The sequence below is a fragment of the Microtus ochrogaster genome, chromosome 6, assembly GCF_000317375.1.
Source record: "Microtus ochrogaster isolate Prairie Vole_2 chromosome 6, MicOch1.0, whole genome shotgun sequence".
NCBI classification, from domain to species: Eukaryota; Metazoa; Chordata; class Mammalia; order Rodentia; family Cricetidae; genus Microtus; species Microtus ochrogaster.
This window is the reverse complement of record NC_022013.1, coordinates 49,013,444-49,039,185: the sequence shown is the minus strand read 5'-3', so window position 1 is coordinate 49,039,185 and position 25,742 is coordinate 49,013,444. Positions and strand designations below refer to the sequence as shown.

The following is a 25,742-nucleotide window of genomic DNA, read 5'->3' as shown; positions in this document are numbered from 1 at the left end:
GGGGCTCATGCATCTTTGTCCTATGCTGTATTGATAATATGGCCAGTCTCCCCAAAAAGACAAAGAAAGATGTTCAAAAGGTCAGAGAAACAAAAACAGTTACTATCTACCTCAATGGTACCATCTTGAAATGTCCATGGCAATCTTGTATCCATATGCATCTGGCCATACTTCGTCTTATGCTGCAGACTACTGGTTCATTAAGAGAATGTCAGCTCTGTGTGGGACTTTAACACAAAACCAATTGTCTCCTCCCACTCTCTCTGCCAGCCTTGGCAAAGTCAAGTCCTGGACTTGTTGAAGAAGGTGATTCATCACTGAATGGAAAGAATGCCAAAACTCAACCATACAAAAGCTTCCTTTCTTCACATTCTTAAATCCAAGGACCCAGTAGTCCCTGGCTGTACTGCAATCAAGCATGGGCTTCCAGATTTGACAGACAGTTGAGTAACAATACAAGGGCACCCTGGACCTTTCTACTGGAGAGTCCAAGGGAGGCCGATCACACTGATTGATAGAAGACCTGCTTCTTCAGCACCCTAAGGAACTCACACGCAGAAGCCACAGAACAGCAATGGGCAGCAGTTTCCCCCTTGCTCCCAGTGTGTGAGCCTGCCTCTTTCTGGCAAGGTGGAAGCTGCAGACGATTGTCCCTGGTGCCCTGTCTCACCCTGTCACATCAGCACACTTCCTGTCTTTCAGTGAATGTCTGGCCAAAGCTTTCGGAGACAGTAACTGTTGTTCATGAAAATATACAAGATCACTGAGACCCATGTGGAAAATCACTAATAAATACAACCCAGGGACTTTTAAATATACTAAAATAGTTTGTATAATCTAAGTATGTTTGCAAAAGAGTTCTATTTTGACATGTCAACTTTTTAGTATTATTAATGATCATTTATACTAGTATCAGGAAATCAAAAGAAATTCTAAGAATAACACCAGTATTTTAGGGTCTGGCATCCTGGATTATTAATCTTTCGTAGGTGTGGGTATAGGTAAGAAAACAAGGAAACTGGACCATTGCCTTTACTCTTGCTGCGTAGCAGACATTATTAATCTATTGCAGCACTCTGCACAGATAAGTCAAGAGATCTACTGTTATATTTCTGAAATATACCATCCCTACAACTATCAAAAAATCCCTGGAGTCAGGACAGGATTACTTATCATTTTTAAGCTTTGCAAACTATTAGAACTTTCAGTTGAACGGTTACTGTTTTTTTAATGTGCCAACAGAGGGAATAAAACAAAAAATAACCACAGTAATCAAACAATTCTTTCAGCAAGGAATGGTTATTTTTTGGCAGGTCGGATGACTGTCACAGGCTATGTATGCAGTGAGCCTTGGACTCTCGGCATGGGATCAAGTCTAAGTCTGAAACACTGCGGAATTACGGCAGTAGGGGTCAAATTCAAACCTTTGTATGGGGGTAGCATCACAAGTGCAGGACCTTGTATAAGACCAGCACTTGTCAAAACCCGGTTCTTACAGACCTGAGACGTCTCTGAAAGCTATCCAGTGTAAAGACAAGAATGTCTTACTACAGTGAACTGCACTATTTTAGTTAAAGGAACAGCAAGTATGATAAATCACAAAAGACACCGCCATGCTAACATGTGGTTCCCCACAACCACTGTTCTGAAAACAAGACATTCTGTTTAGCACAGACCTCAGAATCGCCCATGCTCTCACTGGTCTTGAGGCCAACATTCCTACTCCATCCAGTTATAACCATCACACATCAAAGACAGCTCCCAAAACAGGAAGTTGGGATCCTTTTCTTTAAATTAGTCAAAAAAAAAAAAACCCTAAGAAACTTTATGACAGAGAAAAACAGTTAAAAATTGATGTCATTCAAATTGTTTAATTTATAAAAATCTATCAAAATAGTATGAGGATTATACTTATTTTATTTAAAAATAAACAAGTGTAAGCTGTTACAAGTATTAAAATTTATATCTCCAATTCCTTTTTGCACACTGATTACAGAGTATGTTCATTATATATACACATGTACATTATATATATATATATGCATTAGGTTTTTACAAATTTGGACCAGGCATGGTGGCTTATACCTGTGATTCTACCACTTATATGGCAAAGATAGAAGAATTGTTCAGAACTAGGATGATCAAAATGGTGAGTTCTAAGCCAACCAGGGCTACATAATGAGACTGTTTCAAATAGATAAAAAGAAAATAATTCCACAGATTTCATGAATTCAAATTATTTGTGTCATTTCCTACAAGGTGGTTTCTTTGAGATGAGTAAAAGCATGTAAGTGAACAGGCTAACCCTGCAAGGGAATGAAGAAGCATTCCCAGTTGCTTAAAGGCACATTTTCCTGTTTAACACAACACCACTTCAACTGACTCTTCTGTGTGTTTCTGAAGAAGTGCCTGAACACTCTCTAAGAAAACCTTAGGTTAAGGGGCAGGTCGGTCCTGCTGGGCTGAGACCCTAAGCTGGAACAGTGAGGGTGGCATCTCCGTCCTCCTGGGCCAAGGCCCTCGAAAGACACCTCACGGCTGGCACAGACTCTGCCTGTGAAATTGACGGCATCTCCTGGGAACTGTATCTCAGATTGGCATTAGCACCCTTCTCTGCCAAGTGCCTGCTCTCACCCCCTGGATGCCTTCCTTCCACACACAGAAGACTCTGGCTCTCCATGCTCCAGGTTCGCCCTGCCTGGGACAGTGCTCCGCCACAGACTCCCAAAGACACAGGTTGGAAGGTTCATCTGAATGTCTCATGTAAACGGGACTGGGAATTCTGAATAACACATTTTGATTTTTCAAGTCCTAAAACTTTAACAAACTTAAGTTTCCTTTCTTTCTATTCCCATTCACAATCTTCAATGCTAAATGGACAGTGAAGAAATGAAAATGACAGAACCCTCAAGAAATTTCTCACACATTTGTGACATCATATTATGTCTGAAGATATTAGCTGTAGTAGTAGTTAGGGGACATCCTGACCCTCCTGCCAACTGGAGACTTCTCTAGGGTTCAAAGCCACCATGAGCTAGTGTGTCCCTTTAGCAGCGTGTAGTTGTCCCTTGATGGAAGATGGGTGTCACTGTGAAAGGATCTTCTTTGGGATCTAGGGATATTCTCTGATAGAGAAGTGTTTTCTAAAATTGAGGAAGAAGTTCAAATTCTTCTTTTTATTGTTCTGTCACGGAAGGAATTTTTGTACTTTTATTTCCTATTTAGACAGCGCACTGAGGAATCCGAACTGGGGAATGCAGTATCATGATGATCTCAGGTGGAACATGGGCCAGTGTGTGTCGAGATACACTGGGTCTTTATGAATTGGGTTACAGGAATTTTGGTTTCTTTTGCTATCATTTCATTTTTGCAGTATTGACCTGAGACACACACACACACACACACACACACACACACACACACACACATAGAGAGAGAGAGGAGTATCCATGTGTATCTGTACATACTTGTATATATATCCACATATATGCATGTTCGTGTGTATACATGTGTGTAATATGTACATATGTGTAGGTGTGTATATGTATATGATTATACATGGATGCATGTTTATATTTTTAATGGAACAAATATTTCAAAAATATGACAGACCAATATTTTCTAGTCTAGCTTTTATTTTACTTAAAATTTCTTTGTATTGTGGTTTACAATACTGACTCGTGACCCACTCATGTGTCGTCAGGGAGCAGCCCATAGTCAACCGGGTTATCCCGAAGCTCCCTCATGTGTGATGCACGTTTTTGTGTTCTTTATGCCATTCGGAGAAACTGAGGAGCCCTTAAATGCCCACGTGTATATGGGACCGCTAGAGATTTTGCACTCTGCTTCAGAAAGTCTAATAGGAGCCCCGGACTCTGCACTTATGAGCAGCTCAGGGTACTGCGGGCATTGTCGGTGTGAGAATGACCTCTAAGACAGAAACTGCTGCCAAAGCAGGGGTCTTTGTTGTGAGGGTGTATCTGGAAGGATGGGGAGTTTGCTGCCCACCATGGTACTCACATGTGCAACTGGCACAGGCGCAGCACTAGGAAAATGCTTGCTAAAAAAAGGCCAGCAAAAGACATGCTTGGTAGTGGTGGCACATGCCTTTAATTCTAGCACTAGGAGGGCAGAGGCAGGTGGATCTCTGTGAGTTTGAGGCCAGCATGGTCTACAAGAGCTAGTCCTAGGACAGGCTCCAAAACCACAGAGAAACCCTGTCTCAAAAAATGGCCGTGCTGACTCTACACCCTTATATAGAATGGATTTGCCAATTGGGCCTGTCTTTGTTCACCTTCATATAAAATGGATTTGCTGATTGGTCCTGTTGGTGTTCACCCTCGTATAGAATGGATTTGCTGATTGGTCCTATTAGTGTTCACCCTCGTATAGAATGGATTTGCTGATTGGTCCTGTCATTGTTTACCTTCATATAGAATAGATTTGGTGATTGGTCGTGTCAGTGGTCACCCTCGTATAGAACGAATTTGCTGATTGGTTCTGTTGGTGTTTGCTTTCTGGAAATGAGCAGGGGCATTAATACATCTATTCACTAATAAATAAATATAATTAATGTGTCTATTAATAACCAATAGCTACAGAGAACAACGTTCTTCAAATTGCCTCAGCTCACGGTGCAGATAGGAAGGAAGGAGAGCTGAGAGAACGCATGGCTCCTGCTAAGGGCAGTCTGGTTCTCCTCACCTCGGGCAGAATGGCAGGACAACAGAAGCTGGATCAGCAATGGCGTCTACCTTGTTCTGTGTTCACGAGTCTGTTTTTCCATTTCACCCATTAATAAATTATTAACCAGGCTTTTGTGGGTTCTCACTTCAGGGTGTGCCAACACTAACGGCACCCACTGATGAGAGGGCAGGGGTACGGGTAAAACATACCACAATATCCAGGGTTGTCCGTACACCAAACAATTCTCTGCCCCAGGGGTTAACAAACTTTGTCAGAACCGAAGTTCCAGAGAGAGAGAGAGAAAGAGAGAGAGAGATTTCCCCAGACCCCTCATTCTCTCGTAGACTATGAGACATGGTGGGGCTGAGGACTACTAGGTGCAATTCCTGCCTCAGTGGATCCATTTCTGATGGTGGGAAAACAGCGGCTGATGGTATCGCTTTCCTGTTCCGTTGAAGGCTGCCTTTAACCTCTGAGAATCAAGCCAAAGCCCAGAGAAGGTCAGCAAGGCTCAGGTAGAGTGGGCTGCATAGTAAGAATTCAATGAGAAAGGGCTAAAGTGTGGTCAGCACCGCTGTGTCCCGGCCACTTTGCCGCCTGACTGTCGGCAGCGGATGTCCTTTGCCCAGAGGTGAAGTTTGCTCCTGTCTGCTGATGCGGCAACCCCAGCATGTTAGAGATTCACATTCGTTGCCTTGGGAGATGATACAGAACTCCCCGGCCTGCCAACTGGGATTTCCCAGCACCTACAATGGTACTGGCTGTTATCCTCAGGGATGGCTATCTCTCCCTGGCCCAGTTCCTACTCTATCACTGCTGGTGGTTTGTACTTGAAACCTCTCCTCAGGCAGATCTTCAAGGAGTCCTGGGCAGGGAGCAACACGCAGAGGGAAGACTGTTGTAATGGGTTGTGGATCATCCACTAGACCCCCTTAGGAGGTCCCGGAGTGCAGGACCAAGAACACAGCCTTGGAGCGGGCCCCACTCCTTTCCAGGCCTCCAGAAACACAACTTCAGGCAAATTCCATGCCCTCCCATGGAATAAGCACAACCACATCTTTTGCTCAAGGAAAGCACAGATCAAAGGAGCTGGGAGCCAACGCACAAACCCCATTAGTCACTGCAGTCCCTCAAGTCTAAGCGCCACAAGGCTACAAGGGCTCTAATAAGTAACAGGACATGGCTCAGAGAAGGGGGAGGAGTCTGGCTATAGAAGGATGAGGCCAGGGTGAAGAGCAAGGGCTGTTGTAACTGCCACAGACCCCAGAAGCCTCAGTGAATGACCAGCGGGAATGAAAAACCACAAAGCAAAAAACCCGGCTGCTGTTTTAAACATCAGGAGTCAATGGAAAGACATAAATTGTAAGACCCTAAGGGCAACGGTCCAGCACCCATCTTCCTTGTAGTGGGAATTCTGAACCACTAGACACCCGAAGGGGGAAAGGTCACTATAAAAGCTAGGAACTAGAAAACCTGCTACCATCATTCTGTGGCTAAGAGGTTCCTTGCAAAGAGCCTATGTTCGTGAGTACATGCATGCGTGTGTGTACATACTTATTGGTGTGTGTGTGTGTGTGTGTGTGTGTGTTTGTAGCAAGTTTGTCTGACGTCTGTCTGAGGCTGTTGCCCAGCAGGAACTTGTCACCTAAAGTCCTTGCTGTCATCAAAGTTTGGAACCTTGCTCCCTAGCTAGCTTTGGGTTTGCACACATATGGTACCATGGGAACACACTCTCCTTGAAACTCAGCAGAAGGTGCCGTTTGCTACACCTCACCTTTACGGAGAATTTCCAGTTAGGGATGCTTCATTCTCTCCAACCCTACGAGGAGAGAGACATTCTATCTTAGGTTTGTTGGGAGTGGATCATGGGTTTTTCTTCTTTCTTTTTTTAAGAGCAAAGAGCAGCCAGCTTTTCTGCAGGTCTGCCTATTCCCTTATTCATACCGCAGGCCAGCAGGCCTGGTCCGTGTATATGCCGGGTCATCTGAGGACACCGGGGTGCTCATTTTAAAATTAGATCCATCCTAATTATATGAAAACAGCCCACGTGTGGTTGGCCAAAACACCAGGAAAGCATTACTCAGCACCTGCCTGCTGGGTGTGCCCTCCCCAGGACAGCCCCGGACTAGTTTAACAGCAGGTCCTGCCCTCCGAGAACTTCAACTCTAACAAAGAAACGCCCACTTGACAAACAGGAGCCAGGAGCGCTAGACACTGGGCAACAAAGACACAATTGGCGTCAGGGGACATAAACATGTAGTGTTCCCTGTAGACAGAGGGTGAGGGACAGTGTCACCGACGGGGCACAGGCCTGCAGGACAGAGTCAGGGAGGATTTCAATCTAGATTCTATACATACTCTTTCTTCTCTGTTGTCAAGTTGGAAACCAAAGGTAGGGCCTCCAGCATGCTAGGCAAGCTCCATATGGGCTCAGCCCGTGCCGGGCAAGATTTCAGGCACTAGTGGAAAAAAAGTGTGTGTGCGTGCCTGTGTGCATGCACGTGTGTGTGTGTGTGCGTGCGCATGTGTGCGTATGTGCGTGCATGCATGTGTGAGTGTGGTGTGTGTGTGTACACTGTACTCATCTTTATTTCTTTTTCACTTTTCTCTTTTGGTGGTGAGGATTGACCTCAAGCCTCCATACTTTGGGTGTATTTTAATCCATCACTGAGTCACGCCAGCAGCGTTACTATACTATCTCCTAGAAGGGATCTGGATATCTGTAGCTTTTGATTTCCATGGAGGTTCTGGACCCCTCCTCACATCAGGATACAAGGAAGAACCCAACTAAACTCATTCCCAATGCAGCAGCATCCTGACACTCTACTTCGTAGAGGTTATTTTGAGGTCTCAATGTTGCTGAAGGTCAAGTCAAATTTTTATGGAGGGCTCCTCTCGTAGTCTTTTAAAGAGTCCTGGGATTTGCAAACTGTGACAGTATTGTGTCTGTGGTACTCCGTTGATGTCACTCAAGTTCGAAGCCAGTAGGTTACTCGACAGAGGTGGCAGAGCCGGCAGGCGGCAAGGCCAGGCTCTCTATTGGCTGTCTTGGATGCTGATGCAGAAGTCCACTCCCTCTAACTCAGCCCAGGCCCTGATCTCTACCTCTCCAGTGTCAAGCTCACAACTGATGCAGGACAAAGGATCTTCCATTTCTGCACTGTATAGGAGGCCAGTAAGAGAAGTGGTTCCCACCTCCCCCGCTGCTCCATGATAGGGTATCACTGGGACCTTTTGTGGGTCCCATAACTGGACGGGAGGAACGACACCAAGAGTTTCACTTCAGCATAAGCTAGCTGCCTCTGTGAAGATGCTGACGGGACTGGCTGCTTCTTGCTGGGAACTGCAGACTTCAAATTAGCAGAGATAGACTTGTCCACAAGGGAGCTGGACCCAGGGCAATGGATGCATCCCATCATACTTCTCATGTATCCCCTGTGTGATTCTGGTTATTAGTCGCCATGTCTGTCTGCTTCCCTCTTTCTTTTACTGAGAATTGCATCCAAAGTCTTAAACCTGCTGGGCAAACACCCCTGAGCAACACCCCTGCCTTCTTTGCTTTCTAGAATAAAATATTTTAATAGGAAGTAGTAAGGTTTTCAGAAAGGTAAAATACAGCTGTAATTGGAAGGAAGGGAGCTCTTTTTTCTCCCTGCCTTGTGTTTATTATCCTGCCTATTATGGTTTCTTTGTGTGTGGGGGGGGGTATAGTTACAGACTGGGCTGATTATGTGATAAATGATATTTATTACTGGGACAAAAATACACAAATACCTTTTTATAGCCAAAAAAGAGATGACCAATTTTAGTAAGCAATATTACAATAAATACTAGGAAAATTAATGTTTTGTAAAACAAACTTATTTAATGCACCATTTTAACAACCTAAAACACTTACTTCAGGGAAAAAATTCAACACCTCTGTCAACATTCCCAGAATTGTCTCTGGCTTTCTGCTCTATGACATCGCTAAAGTATTACGTTGTTTAAAAGATACTGGACATTAAAATGCCTCTCTAACATTGATAGAGTGTTCACTTGTCAATGTTTCCAATATAGGGAATAAAATAAAATACAGATTAAAATTAAATGTACTGGTTGCTTTTTATCAATTAAAGTGATTATCAAAAATAATTTCAGACAGTGCTGTGAATGCTACCAGAGGTTCCCTAGCCTCAAGCCACTACACTGTTTCGAAAATGAAGCTTTATTGGTATATGGTGTGTCCATTTGCTTACATATAATCTATGGCTGCTTACTCGCCAGAGCTGTAGACCTGAAAAGCTTCAACTGATCCTGTATGTCTTGAAAGTAGATAATACTCACTATATGGACTATTAAGAAAATTCTTGCCAGATCCAGGGCTAAAGATATATGACATGGTCTAACTAGGCCAAATTCAAGCTCTGATAAACCAAGGGATTTATTCAAACTATTTTCATTTGTAATTTGGTAGTATTTCTACAACGCCATCCTCTCGTTCATTCATCCTTCCCACCATCCTTTTACAATTTCAACTAAAGAACCAACTCCCAGACAATTAAGAGTATCAATAATTAATACTAAACAATGAGTTTTAACACAACACCAGCATTATTTCTCTCTGCTCACACAAGAAATGCAACAACTGTATTTATGGCTGACACAGGAGCCACAGTTACATTGTAATTTAGGATCACACATGACTGTGTCTTTAACTTCATCTGCAAATATCTTAAAGACAACCTAACCTGTAATCTGTTTTCAAACTAAATTAGAATCTCCCCCAAATATAAAATCAGCCTGCTAAAAATATAATCAGAATTAAGATGAGAAAAAAATTTCACATATTGAAGAAAGTTAAACCTGTTCCCAAAGACATCTGGCAACGTATAAGAGCCTAGGCTAAGTCGGCCTTCCTTCCTTGGCCAGGAAAGCCCCCAGTGTCTGAGGTCTGTTTGCTCCAGCAGCCTCCCTTGCCGTCCTTCATGCGTGTACGCACCAGACTCCTCACAGGTTTCTGAATGCTTTACAGTATGATCACTTCCTATGCTATTTCCTGTTCTTTCTGTCCAGAACCCTCTCTATCCCTAGCTACACATTTTCACTGCGTGTTGTGTTGATTATACCACAGGACTTACCAGAACTATAAGAGCTTGTCCCGTATCCATACTGCTGTTACTATGAATACTCAACACCTGACAGGACCTAGACATCCGAGGTCCACACCGTATACTGAATCTTTACATATTACAGAGGGAGAAGCTGAATACTCCATGAATCCAGGTTTATTCAGACAGATCCCCACATACCCAACCACCCAGTCTGGCTCCTCCTCATCTCTGTGCAATGGCCCACAGATCTCCCACATCCCCACCATCCAGTCTGGCTCCTCCTCATCTCTGTGCAATGGCCCACAGATCCCCACATCCCCACCATCCAGTCTGGCTCCTCCTCATCTCTGTGCAATGGCCCACAGATCCCCCACATCCCCACCATCCAGTCTGGCTCCTCATCTCTGTGCCAGTGATTCTTACTATGGCAGCTTTGCTGCCCATTATACAAACCACGGAAACATTTTTTGGCAGTTACAAGTGGTGCCACTTGCATTAGTGGGTAGAAGGCAGTAATGATGGCAAACTTGCAGTGTACAGGACAGTCCCCCACTGAAGACTTATCTGGCCCCTCATGAGGAGGATACTACTGTTGCCTGATAGTGAGACACACTGTACTACACGGTCACCTCCTGTACACAGTCCCAGAAGGCTCTGCACATTTACTTAGCAAAGATTTTTTTAAAATGTTTGTCATGGTGTTTTGCATCACTCCTGGTACCTAGCACATGCTCAAATCATTGAGGATGGCTGGATGAATGAATGGAGTCTGAGGGGAGGGTCGGTATATTTAAAGCTTTGTTTCATGGAAACTTCGGTTGTGAAGTTGTGATAAATCCATTGAATCTGAGCATATATTCATCTTCCCCTTCCTTCCTTCCTTCCTTCCTTCCTTCCTTCCTTCCTTCCTTCCTTCCTTCCTTGCCTTTCTGCCAGCTTCCCTCCTTTTTTGGGGCTTGAGATGAACAGAGTCAAGGCTGAGCTCAAATCATGATTCTCTCACTTTAGTATCCCAAGTGCTGGGATTGTAGGTCTGCAGAGCACTGTGCAGAGCATGAGAACAAATTTAAATAATAGTAAAGAATGCATTTCCAGGCACAGCTTTACCTTATGAATCAATTCATAAAGTGCTGAGTGTCCAACAAAATTAGCAACCAGAATAAATAGGGTTTGATACCTAACAAGGCCCTGGAGCAGAGCAATTTGTCCAATTCCTTATAAAGACCAAACTACAGAATCAATTAGTATCTATCTATCTATCTATCTATCTATCTATCTATCTATCTATCTATCATCTATCTATCTATCTATCTATCTATCTATCTATCTATCTATCTATCCATCTATGAATGAATCAATCCGTGTTAAATGCCTCTGGTCCTCTTTTTCTTTAACGAAAACAATTGTACAAGAGTATACCGTCTTCTGCTTTTCCCTGTTGTGGCTACATTTCAGATATAAGTGTATTAGTCAGGATCTGTAGCTACTGGAAGATGGAAGAAATTACAGTAAGGCTTAGATGGGATTGTAAACGCAAACAGAAATACAACAAAGATGGACCATTCTCCAGCTTGTGGAGATTACCACTTTAAACGTTAGAAAACAAGTAAAGAGATTATACAGATCATTATCACTATGATTATATTTTAAAAGTAACAGGACTTCAAAATCATTGTAAAACACCTCTGTGGTGGTATCACTCAGTATTGCATACAAACTGCCAGAGGGTTTTTTTCCATGACAAGCCAACCTGTTCCATTCATGATAAAATGCAGTAAGAGACTAAATCAAATGAGCATGATTATGGAAAGTGCAATTCCAAGAACTTTGCTTCACAGCCTCTCATGGGTAACAATGGCCAATTGTTGCTTAATACATACGCATGCTTGTAACACACACTCAGTTGACCAATATGGTGACGGCATAGGTTTCGCTACCTACGCTCCTTACCCTTGCATGTCCATAACACACAACACTGAAAAAATAGACTCAGAGATTTTATATTAAGTGGCTATGCTCAGGATTTCCAAGACATGATTGATGAAAAACAAAACAAGCTCATAGTAAAATACAGGCTCTCTTAACATATCAAAGAGTCAGAGAAGAAAATGAAAGGGTTGGTAGAATCTATTGCCTGGGATCTCAGCATGGGAGGCATTTCATAGCATGGTATGGGCAGTGCCTTCGCCACTGTGTGTGAGAACATGACACACGCTTGCCACAGAGACAGATTCTGCAAGCTTGAGCATGGAAGCTGGTGAGCCATGGGTACATACAGTAGAAAAATATGAGAGAAAGATGAACAAGTCGCAAATAGCATGGTTGTTAGCCTCAATGATTCTTCACTGGACCCATGTTGCTGGACCATGGGAAAACAGTCCTGGGAGAGCAAACAGGTTGTGGAAGGCAGTGTCTGAACCATCCTGACAGAGCAACAGATGACAAAGGGTAAGAATATTCCATGGGTTCCTGAATGTCTGTCACTAACCCATGTGTAGCCTCTCAATCTCCTCAGCACAGAAACACATGCCAAGGACTTCAATTGCCCAACTGTACTCCCCCCTTTGGTTTCAGTTGAGTTACTACTCATGGCTCCCCCAACTCCTTAAATTCTGTACCACAGAAGAGAGCAATAGTTTTCTTTTTGGGGTCTGGAAACTGGAGCGAATAACAGAGTTTAGCCTGACCTTCCCTAAATGTTGTATGTGCCCCTCCATTAGGAGGCAATATTCCATGCATGCAGAACATGTTTGGCACGTGTGAGCAACCATTGGTAAAACAGGATCCAGAAAAATGAAAACTAGAAGAAAATATCATAATGAAGATAAAATGGATGAAGAAGATAAAATGGAATTCAGATGTATAGGACAGACACATCTTAAAACCGTAAGTTGGACCATTAATCTGCCCTTTTGTTTTTAGTCTTTCAAAAATATCTACATAAACATCAACTAATTTTTGGTAATCAATGCCTAGCAGACAATTCAAGGTTATATTATCTGGATAAAATCTCAAATATGGTTGCTTATTCTGGGCTTTAAGACTAGATATACATATTGTGATGATTTAATGTGTTTTGAACATCTACGGCCACTGGGCGTATGGTCAAGGGTGTGCCTTATGAAGACGTATGTCTGTGGTGATGAAAGGGCCACCGGATGTTTCCCTAGACACAGCCTGCCAAGCCTCTTGGGTTCCAATTCAGGCCTTTCGATCAGTTTAGAGAAGGTAGCAGAGTTCATCACAGATACTGGTTTATCAATGACCAAGAGCTGCCAGTATACAGAGTCTCCAGTGCCCTCCCGAAATCAGGGCATTAGAGACCCAAGAACATTAACATTGATGCCAATCACTATGCTGATTCCTAGCTAGTTAGATCTCTGAGAGGAGGATATGGAAGCATAGGATTGTGATTCTGTGCTTTGAATGTGATATATGCTCAAGTTCTATAATGCACTAGAAAGTTCTGGAACCGAAAGTGGAAGATGAGCAGGCTCTGCCAGAAACTCATTGACCTGAACACATTCAAGTCCTTAGCATTTGGCATCAATGGGTGGATTCTGGTGAGATTCACACCATACAACAAGACAGGAAGCTCTTACAAACAGTGACTTTATCCCACCCCAACCCCAGCTAAGATGTCTTAGGAGAAACTCCAACAGGCTTTCTGTTTCCTCCGTGGAGGACATGGCAGCATAGCTGGACTTAATCTATGCACATTGTTCCACCTGTTACTGGCTATCCCCTAAACTTCAAAGCACGTAACAGGGCCAGGTACACAGTAGATATGAAAATATCTGTAGACTGAGAAACTAAATCAAGGCATGAAAACGACCTTCAAGCAAACAGGAGGCTAACTTGCCATGGATTGCTTATCCAGTTTTGACACAAGCTGAAGTCCTAATCACAGAAACAGTCACATGCCCTGGCTCATGATGTAATCCTGACATTCATTTTCGGCAAAGCCATGTTAAGAGATGGCGCTTATACTGACATGGAAGGGGAAGAGATACACTACCCAGTCCTGACCCACCCCTCTTCCAACAACAGTTTCATCAGCATCCGTGTCTCCAGGTCGTTCCTAGGCACTCAGAGACAGCGATGGGGAACGTCACACACAGGCTCTCACCACAATTTAGAAGTGGGACAGAGAAGGAAACAGACAACCCTGAAAGACAGAGCTACAGAGATCAAGGCACAAAGCGTTAGTGGGTCCCTGCGCAGGTAGTCTGTGACTCTAGAGTCATTTTCAAACACCCAGCTTTCCTGTCCTCTCTAGTTGTTCCAGATCAAAGTCAGGCTGACACACTGGATCTTTGAGAAAGTTAGCTTAGTGAACATGTTAGCTATTCATTCTGCTAGTTTCCTGAGTTCTGTTTAAGTACCGAGGCTACGACAGAACCTGTACCATTGGACCACAGCAGCTTAGTCCCACAGAGAATTTACCCTGGGATTTTATTTTCTTCATTATGCCCTCTGCAGCCGTCTCCTCTTGAGAGCTGGCCAAAGACAAGACCACATAAAGAACTCGACTTCATTTTCTGTGACTCTGTTGAAATATTGCCCATTGTGACCTTGTAAGAGTTGTCAGGTACCATGGTGAACACCCTACCTGGTACCTGACATCTGGTTTGTTCTCTTGATTATCAATTCCAGATAGACACCATCCCCCCTTTTCTGTTAACCTGGCTACCACGAAGTTTGGCACTAAATTAAATACGCTAAAGGAGTAAGTCCTTTGGATTTTGGTGTAATTATCTTCCTCATCTCCCCAAACATTGATTTTGTTCTTCCCTCCCACTAGTAACAATACAAGCATTAATTATGTTGTAGGAATTTTTTTTAGTTAAAATTATTTTCACTATTATTTTTTTTGACAATAAAAGTATATGTGTATTCAAGTGCAGCTATATGTATTCAAGTGCAGATGCCCAAAGAGTCCAGATGGGGCATCAAATCCCCTCGAGATGGAGTTACAGGCGGCTATGAGTTGCCTGACATGGGTGCTGGGAACTAAACTCAGGTCTCCTGTGACATGTCGAGCACTCTTAATTGCTGAGCCATCTCTTCAGTCCAGCTTTGCGGGGGTTTTGTTATGTATTTCCTCAGGCACTTTTCTAAAACTTGGTTCTCTATAAAAATAAATTGCCATGATTACCAACTGCAGTTTCCTTGAGTTCTGAATTGGCAAGAACTGCCATGCACAATAGTTTTCAGATGACCCTTTAGGTACCATATGAAAACCCAGATAACTGAATATTCCACACAGACACCTGGAAGAGACTATGCTGTTGAAAAAGGGGAAAAGGAGGCACAGGCAAAGCCTGTGACAAACAGAACATAGTAATGAGTGGGCTATTTATAAATCTATCACCAAGAACTTTTCTAGGCTGTGGTGCACCCAGCAAGCCTGATTTCTCCTTCGCTAACCACCATTTTTGTAGCCTAAACACGACCACTGAAAGCCCTTGGTCTCCTCTGAGCTGCCAAACTCACAGGCCTTCCCAAGACCTGCAAGCATGAACGTCGTCACGTCCACCTGGTGATACCCAAGGTCAGGAGTTTCACTCTCCGGCTTGGCACTGCCTTTGGAACAAGGAAGGTTGTTTTTTGTTTGTTTGGGTTTTTTTTTTTTTTTTTTGCCGAAACTCAGGAACTAAAGGTATCAGGCATCAAGCGGACTGAGAACATGTACAGCAAAAGCACGGCTGCACACGTATACACGGTCAAGGCGGGCAGGAGGAACCTGGAGAATGAACTATACAGAAGGGCAGAGCCATTACTTCCAGATGGAGAGAAACAAGGGGTGAGAAACAAATGCAAAGATTGAGTCTTAATTGTGTGTGTGTGTGTGTGATTGTGTGTGTGCGCGTGTGTGCGCGCCTATGTGTGTGTGTTCACACCTCACCAGATATGGCATGTCCAAAGTGGCAATGGTTGAAATACTTAGTCAGGCATCTGGAAGAAGGACAATGTCTGGGCACACAACCTCTAATTTGTTCAGTTAAAATTTACCCAGCGTCTACTGTGTGCCAAGCATCCCTGCAGATGCAAGGAGAGCAAAAGTGAAGGAAGCAATCAACAATGGGGTCCTCCAAGACTCCACACTGTCATCTAGAATACTCAGAGTTTAGTTTCAAGAAGGAAACTGACAAGTACCAAAGGAATAGTTCTGAACATAGCCAGTACTGAGCATGGGGCGAAGAGGGCAGAACAAAATGCAGAGAGACCTTTGAGAGCATGAAGGACTAACTCCCCTCAAGTGCTCAAGGAAAGGCTGTCTAAGAAGATGACCTGGAGCCCACACCAGAGCACGATGGGAAAGAAGCCCGTCACCTTTCCTTTGATTGCGTGAAAAAGATGAGCTTATTGTCCAGAAAGCAGGGAAGCTCGCTAGTGGCTCCAAGCATCCTCCCTCCATCTACAAACAGGCAAGGAGGGGGCCTTGACTTTCTCTTCCTAAGGAGAGCTTAACAGAGCACCTTTCCCAGGGGGAGGGGGGCTGGATCACAGTGAAGTTGCAGCTCATTGCTTGTGAGAGCAAAATTTACCACAGAGAAGCTGGAAGGGGAAAGCTGGAGTATTTGCTCTGCTCTTAATGCCAGTTACTTTATTTAGCAACACCTCCATGTCAATGAGATTATGCTTCTGCATTGTAATGCCAACAAGAATTGTTTCATTTTTTTTCAAAGGAAAAAGGGAAAACAATTATGGAGCTATGTTCAGCCTCATCTACTCTTACTCACAAAATAAAGCAGATTTTCCCACCTCCACTACATAATAAACCTTTAAAAATAGTATTAGTATCTATTTAACATGGGCAAACGGTAAATTGCTCTCCACCAATCTCTTCACATAAAAAAAAAATGCCCCAAGCAAAGCACTTTTAAACTCAATTTCTGCCAGGGTCAACTGAAGCACAAGCAATCAGCGTGAAAACACCCTAAAGTTTGCCACTGTTCCAAATACTTCCTACTCAAACACCTTTTCATTAATGGTTCCCGGCACATGCCTCCTTTCAGGACGAGAAATAACAGGCTGAGTGAAGCCGGGAGATCAGTCATCCAGAATATTCAGAATGAATCATGGAACATTTTTTTTAACCAAAAAGAAATTTTTATTCCTTTGCAATACAGTGAGGCAACATTTCATGACAGTGTCAACAAACAAGCTAAGCCAGAGCCAAACCATCTAAAGACACTTCCCCACAGATCTATGGGGCTTAGCACGTTCATCATTAACAAAATTGCCGTGTTCTCCTGTTCACACGCCTAACAAGGAATGCTTGATCTGCTCAGTTTCACAGCAGGTCTTTAACAACGACCACTAGTACCTAGCATCAACCAGACTTGAGGAGGGAGGATTTAGTCAATGTTATTATCTGATTCAGCAGAGCCTTTGAGTTCTCCAGGCTCTGGAAAAGACAGTATGGGAGACCCAACCTGCCTGTCCAGGTGCTCCTTTCTTTATTTGACTCACTTTAGGAATGCCTAGTAGACCCTTAAAAAACTTCTCATTTGGGGCAAATTATACTTTTAGCCTTTAATTTAAAAACATAAACAAGCCACGAAGGCACACCCAGCCCCCTCCCTCTTAAAAACAAACCAGAAGGCTTTAAGAATTAGCTCCCATAATAATCCCACTGTGGTCACGGGAAATCTTCCTTCAAAATGACAATGACACTAAGCAATGGAAACTCTCCAAACACGCCTCTCCCCATCGTGGGGCGCACAGCCGACACTACCTGGGTCACCACCGACCCGAGCGACCCCAAAAGATGCTGCGTCAAGAGAAGCAAAGCAAAAGAGCGACTCTGGAGGGAGCGAGCCCGCGGAGGCGGTGAGAGGCAGAACCACCAGGCTCTGGCCAGAGCCTGTAACATTCGGGAGCTTTCTCTTTTCCAAACCCTCGAGTTCCGGGGCAGAAGGAAAAAGAGGGGGACAGGAGACTCACAGTCCCTTGAAAACGCCCACCCCCGCGCCTGTCAGCCTCTTCCAAACCCCTATGTCCTACAACTTCCTCCTCATGGAAACTTCCACTGGGTTCAGCGCCCAGGATGCCAAACTCCATTTCACAAGGAGCCTGTGCCCAGCTGGGTTCGGGCTTCAGCTTCCTGCACCCGGGTGCCCGAGCCCGAGAGGAACCGGGGTGCAGAGGCCCGCGACAGAAACACCTCGCGGCGCCTACCACTAGTGCCCGGCCCGCAGGACTTGTCGCCCTCGCCCCCCCCCACGCCTCCCCTGCGCCCCCGCCGCGCCACGTTACCGGAGCGCTGAAGCCTCGCGGTGGCGCCCCGAGGCGGCGTGCGGGCGAGCTGCGGCCGAGCAGCCAGTGGCCTCCGCGGCGGTGCTCGAATTAGCCATGCAAAGTTAATCCCGCCGCGTCACGCCGGCTGCCCGCCCGCCCGAGGCTGCGCCGTGCTCGGCCGAGCTGCAGTCTCCTCCCCGCTCCGCCCCCTCCGTCGCGGGGTCCCGTGCGGTGCGGGCCACCCCGCGAGCTCGACTCCCTTGACCTGTCAACTCTCCTCTCTCGCCGGGGGCCGCGCGGCCGGTCCCAGGACACTGGCAACCCCTCCGCTGCGACCTGAGAGGGCCGCGAGGTGCGGAGCCCGAGGTCCCGCCTCCCGGGGTGTAGGCGCACAGCCTTACTCGGGACTGGGGTGCCGGCTCCACGCCGGCAGGAGCGCTGCTGACCGTTCGTCCCCTCCGGTCCTCCAGCCGGTCTGACTCGCGCAGCAGCCGCGGCTGGCTCACACGCCGCTGGCTCAGTCTATCCCAGCTCCGTCAGGAGCGCAGAGACGAAATGGCCTCCCGGCCGCGCACCCCGTCACCGCCCGAACAGCCCGCCACTCGGGTGCCCCGCGCTGCCGCCTGTGCACCTGCCGCCTAGGTGCGGGCGTCCCCCTGTGCGACACCGTGGTACCAGCTTCTTGTGCGCCACCCTCCTTGGGGTCACGTAGCGGCGGGTCTGGTAGCCGCGCGCCCACCCACCCGACTGCTGGCGCGCGGAGGTTGGAGTTGGGCGGTCATTCCTGTAGTTGAAAAGGCAGGAGTGTGTGTGTGTGTGTGTGTGTGTGTGTGTGTGTGTGTGTGTGTGTGTGTGTGTCTGTGGGTGGGCGGGTGTGTGGGTGGGGGGGTGAATGACGGGAAATAGAGGGGACCTCCAGTAGCACAACCCTCTGGGTTCGCCCGAGAGCGCGGCAGGTGTCGCCGTGCTCCTCCTTCCGCCCCCAAACCACTTGTGGCGCTCGTGGGACCACGGGGCTCTCAGATCCTCCTGGAGCTCTGGACGCTACACAGTCCCCACACCTTGCTTGCCCTGAACGAGCTGTGCCCTCCTCGCACACCCTATTATCCTCCTCCTGGGAGTGTGTGCCGGGCTGGTTCCACGAGTAGGGTTTAAAGGGACACCTCATTTTTTTTTGTCTTGGAAATACATAAATAAAACCAGAAGACAATAATAATCTCTACCCTTAAAGAGTTCTGAACTTACAAACACACAACTCCGAAATGTCCATACCTCAAGTCCTGAAAGCCAAGCAAGCACTCAGGTTAGGAGAAAACACAGCGGGCGACTGGTGTTCTGCTCCAGATGACCCGGGCCGTCTCTGGCTGCGCCTCGGAGGTAGGCTTTATTGGAAAAATGCCAAGTACTCAGAGAACACGCTGCCAGTGGGAAGTTACAGTTGCGACAAACTACTTTGAGGACAGAATACAATTATGTTCTTATGCACAGTGTTAGAAATACCTTGAAATTCCTTCTTCAATATACGTATGTAACGCAGCGCAGTGCCCCGAGCCTGCCTGCACGCAACTAAACGGAGGGAATAATGTCTAGATCATTGTAAAGAGTTTTCTGGATTTCCCACTGGTGATTAGGGTTTTGTTTCGGCGTTCTTTGGCCGCCTGCAGGAAAGGTGAAGGTTTGCACTAGCAACTGTGGTGAATCCGAAGCTGTCCCCTGCCTGGGCAGAAAGAATTCAGCAGGATTCAGGAGAGAAAGCTTCAGATAGCAGCTTTTGGGCGAAGACGTTGTCTTTCCCAGGGGCCTGCGCAGACTCGGTTGCCCTTTGGATTCTTCGTAAGACGTTTGGGTTTTACTCTTCGCCCCTAACGAAGCCACACCAATAACGTGTGGGCTCTAGAGTGAGGGTTGTTTTGCAGGCGAGTTCCTGGGCTTTGTTCCAAAGCTGCCTTGGGATGTTTTGGTTGGTTTGGAGGAAGGCTGCAGTCTCCAACCCAGTTCCACTTAGACAGCCCCCTGGTGGCCGCGAGGAAAGGCCAGGCGCAGCTAAGCAAGGGCAGTTTTATAGCTGGGCCCGGATCTTCTAGGGGGCTCTTAGGAACAGCTCTGTGGTAAGTGAGGGTGGTTAGTGCAGGGGGAATCAAGAGGTCCTGAGAACTCCGGGATGTTTTACTACTTCTCTTCTTCCGTCTACATCGGAGTTATTTTTTCCCCTTAAATTCTTTCTCAAGAAAGACACGTATCGAAAAGGCACTATAACACTCCCCCCCCCCCAAAAAAAACCCAAAAACTCAAAAACACGTTCCTTTTCTTTGTTCAGACGGTTTTGTTTTTCTGATCTCACTTGGCCTGGCAAATTCTTAAATAAAGAGTCAATTAAAGTATTAAACAAGTCACATGACACAACAATTCACAAGACTGGCTGTTGCGATGTTATATAATCGCGACACTCAAACAATGGAATCAAAATAGGATTCCATTGGAGCAAGTATTGAGACATCCAGGTGGTGGTAAGAGGGGTCGCCATCAGAGCCTGATACACAGCAGGACAACAAAGAGTCATGGGAACGGTCAGCAAGGCAGAAGATATTCTAACCTGGGAGCCCAGGGTGCCCGGTCTGATCTTGGCTGACTTGTGTGGTGCACACTCACTATTTTCAGACCCCATCATCTTAGTTCACCTGAAACACTGAGCCCAACAGAGTGGGCTTGGGCCACAGTGCAGCCACCATGCAGTTTGGATGCCTCTTTGTTTAACATGGTGAGAGAGATGGAGTGTGTTGTGAATGTTTGTTGTGTATGCGTTGAGTTTTAAAAGATCTTCTCATAATGCCTGCATGTCTTAAACTTTCAGCTTGTTGTGAACGTCTTACTTTTTCTTGCCTACTATGTCTGTGAAGGTACCAGAATCCGGTTGGAGAAATAAAATTCATTAGAATTGACCAGATACAAGCGATGATGGTCATGGCAAGGAATTACCATGAGGAATTAGAGGTGTGGGGTGTGGGCAGTCTCAAAGAACTCACACAGAGGGAGTTCTTGGAGGTTCAGGAAGTTGGGGATGGATTTTCTGAGAGAGTGGAACATTAAATCATTTCTGTTACTCAACAGCTGTCTTGAAGCCTGCTCCTCTGCCTTGTGACCTAGCCCTGGAGAGTCAAAGTCTCTATGTTCTTTTGTTACTTTCTATGAAGGCCCAGGCATTCTGGCCCATCTCAGCTGGCTAAAATCATTACATCTACCCCTAGCGTGTAGAGAAAGTGATAGTTTCCAAACCGATGGATGGCGGTCCCCTGAGGAAGACACAGAGTCATCCTTAAGCATCCCTATGATGACATTCCAGACTTCCTCTGCAGATCTATGGATGGCCAAACTCCATGAGGTAGAGGGTTTGCATGTAACCAACACTTACCCTCTTTGACTGTAACTTGCCTCTAGATTAAACACTATACAAATAGGTATTATTGTATTAAAAGATTAACAAGAAAAGAAGGTCCCTGCATGCTCAGTGCACAAGCAGGGTTTTCCCAGTATCCTCACCTGGTGTTGGTTGCAGATGAGATAAGGCAAAGAAGCCAACAGAGTGCAGCAGAGGAGGGATCCAGTAAGACTGGCCTCAGAAGCTGAAGGGAGCTGTCACTAGGAGGCCGAGAGAGGGGAAGTCTGAGAGAGGCGCATGCGTTATTCCCTAGTCCCTGTACAAAACGAAGTCAGGAAAACTTGTCAAGGTGGTAGAAAATAAAAAGCTATGTCTTGCTTCACTCTGTCTTTGAAAAATTGTGGCAGACACACATTCTGTATTTTCTGTGTAGAAGCACATGGTCCCTCGTCCTATCAGATTTCCCTTATAAAACACAAGTTCAAAGATGTAGTCATTAGTGATGTCAATTTGATGAGAGCAGAGACCAGAGCAGCCAGGTACGTGTCAGTCTCCAAAGCCCTGGGATCCTCTACCAGGAGTTCTCAGCTTTCCTAATGCTGTGGCCCTGTTATACAGTTCCTTATGTTGTGGTGTTGTCCCCAACCATAAAATTATTTTGTTGCTACTTCACAATTTTAATTTTGTTACTGTTATGAATCACACTATAAATATCTCATATGTAGAATATCTGGTATGCCACCCCTGTGGGGTTGTGATCCACAGGTTGAGAACCACTAAGCTTGGAACCAGTGCAGCTGTCCAGATCACATACTCATGAAGCTGACCTTTGAGAAGCACTGGACCCTATAGTTAAAATCCCTTCCCTTGGAGGAAATGTAAACATCTAACCTCCTCCTCAGTTCCCAACAACAAACAGAAACAGAATTCTACTGGTTCTGGAGAATTGATGATTTTATCGAACTTCTTTATACAGCACAGGCGAGGGGTTGCTTGCTTCTCCTGCCAAACAGCACCCGGAGAGTCTTTAACCAGCAAGGGTGAAGGATTTTCCTTAACCACAAGGATGAAGCCCCTCCTCTCATCTTCCCTTACCTACATTCTACTAATAAGCTACAGCTGGAAGCTGCCTGGGTTCTTCACTGACCATGGAGGAGAAACAGCCTTCTCCAACCGAACTGTTCCATTGTTTGAACAAACATCTTTTTCTGTAGTAGTTACTGAAACATGGAAATTTATCAATTACTTTTGAGGTATATAGTGTTATCTTACTACACCTGCCCCCAGGTCAAACTCTGCTGAATTGTTTATCATATCCTTCTCAAGTACAGTGAGAATAGACTCGGGTGGGTCAAGGCAGAAACAGAGAAAGCAAAAAGTTAGCCTCCAAAGAAATTCAGAGAAATTCAGAGTGTTAGTGACTTGAAGTGGACACATGGGAAAAACAGATGAATCCTAATACTCAATTCAGTGAATTTTTATATTTCTATGTCTAATCAACAGCCAAGACAACATAGAGAATAGTCCCAGCAATATGGAAATTTCTCCTTTTTCTGCCAATTACGGCCCTTCTAGAGGTGAATACTCTTGGCTTCTGTGATTATTGATTAGTTTCATCAGATCTTGATCTTTATGTAAAAAGTGTGTTGCTTCTTGTATCTGCTTTCTTTCATTTAACATAACTTTTTTAGATAAACACACTTAATTGTGTGGATTTGAAAATTCGACTTTAACTTTCTGTTCCATATTTCACCATATGAGAAGACCACACTTGTTTATTCAGTTTCTAGTTGATGAATTCTTGGTATTTTCTAGCTTGGGCTATTACAAAGAAATTAGCTATTTAATTCTTAAATAATTTTATGGATGCCTGCACTCATATTCTCTTTGGCACATGCTTAGGAGTAGAATTGCTGGCCAAAACCAAATTTGAGTTATTCTATTAACAAAATATAAATGGTATACAATAATTGTGTATAATGATATGTATTATTTAATATACAAGACTTGAATACATAATTTGTGATTATGTATAACAATTGTATTAATGACACTTCTTGAGGAGCCAGAATAATTAAGAGCAATTAGAGGATGTTCAAATATCACCTGCTGACTTCAGTTCATCCTTACAGTTGTCATAATAGAATATTTGAAATCAGATGGAGTCTATCTAGAATATTATCTATCATTACAAACTCGAAGTCTTCCAGTCAAAATTGAAAACGACTATTGCCCTAGGCAGCCATTAATCACAGTGGTTTTTTTTTTGCAGCTGCACTGAACTCATCACATAGTAAAGACCTGTGCAAAAATGAAGGTGCTAAGATCGTTCCATCACCCCGCCACTATGAAGCAATTGGCAGGTGATCATTACTAGGGTAGCCTCTGGCCAGTTGCCACACACCTGTGGTCATGCAAGCAATTCCAATAATCCACTATATCCAGAAGACAGAACAGAAGGTACGGAAGTGGGAGAAGGACTCATTGGAATGAAGAGCCTCAGGGACAGCAGGAAGAAGATAAGAGAGGGAAATGGGGGTGAAAATGACCAAAATACATTATATGTGTATATTTAATTGACAAAGAATAAAAAAAATGAAAAAGTTTCTGGTGAATTAAAATACATCCATGAGTGACTGAAGAAAGTGAGACAAGAATGCCAAGATGTTTTAAAATTAAAACCTTGTGTTATTTCTTTAAGTACCAAGGTGTTTTTAAATTAAGTCTTCATTTTTAGCTATTTGAAAGTTAGTTTTAAGAGGAACTAAATAATTGATAGTCTTGGTAATAGGTTCTCTTGGCAGCTATCAGGTCACTGGGGCATTGTCTGCAGAATGGATTAATTTTACCTCTGGTAGGTCCTGAGTTAGTTTTCCAAAAACCAAAAAAAAAAAAAAAAAAAAGCAAGATTTCCCTGACACAGTCCTCCATTTTCCTGTGTGATTTCTCTCTTTTCCATTGACCCTATAATGATACCATCTCAGATCATCTCCTAAACCCCAGGGCCCACCAGAGACCAGATCAAAAGAGCTCGTCTCCAAAATTCTGAGCTAAACAAGCATCATCGTTGTGCAAGTTACCCAGCCTCAGGTTTTACACCATAACTATGGGGATGGAAAATGATTTTTATATATTTAGGGGAAGCATCCCTTCTTTTTTAGAGAGGAATAAAGCAGTTCTTATTCATTTCCACAGAACAAGCTGATTCTTAGGCTACAACAACAAGTAGAACATGATTCATGTGATTATGGGTTATGCTCAAATCCTTAAAATCCCTGAATGAGCCATATCAAGAATGACACTCATAAATTCAATTTTACTTGCTTTCAGCAGTTCAGATGAGAGTCTCAGTTGGGGGCAATATGTGATTTACTGAAATCTACTTTCCTGTGCTCGAGTTGTTTTTTACGGTAAAACCCACTGCATCCTCCTTGTGAGAAGCGTTAGCACTGAACATTTCCAAACAGCTGTAGAACATATTTTTGGAGAACCAGATAGAATACGCGTGGGGGGGGGGTTGTGCTTTTTATCTAGAGCGAGTGTCAACAGGCCTGAGTTTCTGCAGTGTACAGATTTAGAGCAGAGGATTTCATAGTGTTGTGTGCTGTCCATGGGCCGTCTGAGGTCTGCAGTCAGCATCTGTGCTGCCTGTGACTCCGGGAAGGTGGGGGGGAGGAGGGCATTCTTAATTTTTCTAGTTGCTTCAGCAGGAAGTGAAGGAGAGCTAACTCTGTCTCACTGAGGGCCACAGGCAGTTTGTCCTCACAGGCAAGTAGTGGCGCCCGGTGCCCGACTCACAGCAGGTTTGTACTGTAAGGGAAGAAGAATCCAGCTGGCCTGAGTCTGAAAAAGCATGGGATAAAACCGGACTTGCTGAACATAGCGGACAATGAGGACTACAGAGAACTCAAGAACAAGGGCAAGGGGTTTTTGATCCTACTGCACGTGCTGGCTTTGGGGGGGCCTGGGCGGTTTGGATGCTCAACTTACTAAACCTGGATGGAGGTGGGCGGTCCTTGGACTTCCCACAGGTCAGGGAGCCCTGATGGCTCTTCGGGCTGATGGGGGAGAGGGACTTGATCGGGAGGCGGGGGGAGGTGGGGGGCGGTGGCGGGGAGGAGGCGGAAATCCTCAATAAATAAATAAATTAAAAAAAAAAATAAAACCCCACAGGAGAGATGAGAAAAAAAAAAAAAAAAGAATCCTGGTGTAACACTGAAAACCAGCGAAGGTGGAAGTTCTCCAGGCAAACATCTGAGGATGAATACTTCATAGAGACAAGAGGGCTTTTTTTTAAGATTTATTTATTTATTTATTATGTATACAACATTTTGCCTTGA

The 25,742-nt window shown here is 44.8% G+C and overlaps 1 protein-coding gene across 1 annotated transcript in view; it reads right to left on the bottom strand.

The window, feature by feature from the left end:
- The window catches only part of Thrb (thyroid hormone receptor beta), a 337,187-nt gene extending 318,833 nt beyond the window's left edge, over window positions 1-18,354 (bottom strand). Inside the window, exon 1 of the mRNA XM_005348559.2 lies at window positions 18,045-18,354. The gene's annotated coding sequence lies outside the window, so the exon portion shown is untranslated. The remainder of the gene's footprint in view (window positions 1-18,044) is intronic.
- Between the last annotated feature and the right edge of the window lie 7,388 nt (window positions 18,355-25,742).